This window comes from Phascolarctos cinereus, unplaced genomic scaffold, assembly GCF_003287225.1.
Source record: "Phascolarctos cinereus isolate Bilbo 61053 unplaced genomic scaffold, phaCin_HiC Scaffold_4;HRSCAF=312, whole genome shotgun sequence".
Classification (NCBI taxonomy): domain Eukaryota; kingdom Metazoa; phylum Chordata; class Mammalia; order Diprotodontia; family Phascolarctidae; genus Phascolarctos; species Phascolarctos cinereus.
Genome location: NW_027555847.1, coordinates 607,229,208 through 607,232,112, shown reverse-complemented (window position 1 = coordinate 607,232,112; position 2,905 = coordinate 607,229,208). Strand labels below are relative to the sequence as shown.

General features: G+C 34.0%; 1 pseudogene; it reads left to right on the top strand.

The window, feature by feature from the left end:
* The first annotated feature begins 224 nt into the window (after window positions 1–224).
* LOC110195568 (multiple coagulation factor deficiency protein 2 homolog pseudogene) lies at window positions 225–635 on the top strand (annotated as a pseudogene).
* The last annotated feature ends 2,270 nt before the right edge of the window (window positions 636–2,905 follow it).

The window sequence follows — 2,905 nt, the reverse complement described above, 5'->3', positions numbered from 1 at the left end:
GGATAGCAGAGTGTATTAAAATAAGAATCCTATAATTTTTAACAAGACACACATTTGAAGCAGAGAGACACATAAAGAGTAAAGTAAAATATTATGAAGAAAAAAGGGGATACAGGACCAGGATGACTGAGGTGCTGCCTGGTGGGCTCAGTGTTCAGGGATGTAGGATGTTGGCTCACTGGCTGCAGTCTAGATGCAGATATGTAGATATAGGCTCCCTGAAGATGGTTTGAGACACTCTCCTGTGCTGCCTTCTTGGGCATTTGGCTTCCTGAGTGCTAGTGCAGAAGAGCACATGGACAGCCATAGCCATGCAGATGTTCGCCTGGATAAGAACATGATACAGGACAAAAAGCACATCATGGAACACCCAGAAGTCATCATTGAGAAAAGAGAGTCAGAGATGTCTCCACAAGAGCTGCAGCTGCATTACTTCAAGATGCATGACTATGATGGCAATACTTTGCTTGATGGCTTAGAACTCACCATTGCTTCGTCATGTCCATAAGGAGGAAGAAGGGGAGCAGGCATCAGCCATGAAGGAAGAATGCATGAATCTGATAGATGATGTTTTAGATGACAAGAACAATGATGGCTACATTGACTACACCGAATTTGCAATATCATTGGAATAAAAATCTGTTGACTGCCTGTTAGTTATATGCAAATATGACACAGTAAAATATGATTGAATTTTTGCCTTATTGCAGAGTAATTGTGTTTTTCCAACTTAAGTGCTGCAGGAAAAGACCACTTAGCAACTTGTTACTTTGGAATGAAAATAGAAACTTTTGGGGAGATATGACTCAAAAATGGTGGAATGCATCCCACTACTGAATTAATGTTTAACTTCTTAACAGACAAGCACTTTTTGAAACTGTGGTATGCTATTGAGGTGGGTACTTACAACTGATACTACCTGACTCTTGGTTTTAATCCTATTATCAGAAAATATTTTCAAATTAATATTTCTTTCATTTGGCCAGGCAAACTTCATGTGGCCTAGGAAACAAATGGTGTCTTAGACATGTAATCTCAGATGATATTTATCCATCCCATAGGTCCTTGTGTAATCAGTTTTCTTTACAACTTGCCCATTACAGATAGTTGGTTACTGTGGGCGGATGGCTATTTGAAAGATTCTTTATAGCTACAGACGTCAGAAAGGAACGTTTGCCAAATACTGAACTCAACTGTCCCTAAAGCCTGTTGATGAAAACAGTTTGGATGTGGGTGCAAATAGCCCCCAATGTTAATTAAGCATTCAAGCTTTTCAGTCTTTCAATGTTTTACAGGATTATTGCCACATCCCTATACTTTATTTTTGTTCTATTTTTTAAATATCATATTTAATATCATGTGAGACATTGAATGAATGTAATGTGATTCTGTGTTCCAAATCATGTCAAGAACATTAACTTTCTTAATGTTTTTATTTAACACTATTTTCTAGAGTTCCATTTTATGGTCTAGGAACTGTAGGTGGAATGTAAAAACTCTACCCAGTCAGGGAGCATAAAATAAAATTCTAGATAATCTAACCTGCATCAGAATGGAAAAGATAGTGCTGTCAGTTAAAGTTTAGTGAGACATCTTAACGTTCAAACTAGGTGATTTCAAGAAGGAAAGCTGTTTAAATGAGCTCTCCTAGGTAGGAAAATAGTTGAATTCTTTCAAATAAGTAAAAAGGCCTAGAGTATTTTGAACTTTGTAGACTCAACAGCATTTGAAAAATAAGAGAGACCTTGAGACAAAAAGCACTGTCTCAGTACTGCTTTGGATGTATGATGTGTACTGTGTTAAATGACATTAGAAAACCACAAATGATAAATCATTATCATAACTAATAGGAAAGGAATCTCTAATTACTGAACTGTGTTCTAAGATTTTCAAAGACCTATTTTCTGTATTAAAGTATTCTAAATAGAAAACAAATATTTGTAAAACTGATTCCCTGTGTTGAGTGCTTGTGCAATCAGAGCTACATTGTAAACTCTTCTTGTAATATCTAGTCATTTTGAAAAATTTTTATAATGGATTATTCTGGATATATGAGTAATGAAGATGATGAACTTGAATAAGAAAATAAATATTATGCTTCAGCTGAAGTATAAAAAAAACAGGGGTAACAATCATGATCTCAGATAAAGAAAAAGCAAAAATAGATCTAATTAAAAGACACAAGGAAAGAAACTGCATTTTACTATAAGGTACCATAGCAATGAAATAATACCAATATTAAGTACGTATGCATATAATATCCTAATATCTCAAAGAGAAGTTAAATCAATTACAAGAGGAAATAGACAGTAAACAATACTATCAGGAATCTCAAATTTCCCCTGTCAGAACTAGAAAATTCTAAACACACACACACACACACACACACACACACACAAACCCCATGAAAGAAATTAAAGGGGTAAACAGAATTTTAAATGTTAGATATGATAGAACTCTGGAGAAAAATAAATGGGGAAAGAAAGGATATACATTTTTCTCAGCAGTATATGGCACCTGCACAAAAACTGACAATGTGTTAGGGCATAAAAATCTCAAAATCAAAAGTAGAAAGTCCACAATATTAAACACATCTTTTCTACATCATAATGCAATAAAATTTACATTGACTAAAAGGCTATGGAAATAAATTAAACTAAATTGAAACTAAATAATCTAATCTTTAAGAATGAGTTAATCAAAGAATAAATATTACAAAGAATCAACAAGTTGATCAAAAAGAATAACAATAATGAGACAGCATACTAAAATTAATGGAGTGAAGCTAAAACAGTACTTAGGGGAAAATGTATATTCCTAAATGCTTCCATCAATAAGACAGAGAAAGAGCAGATCAACAAAGTGGGGTGCAATTAAAAAGGCTAGAAAACAAGATATTAAAATT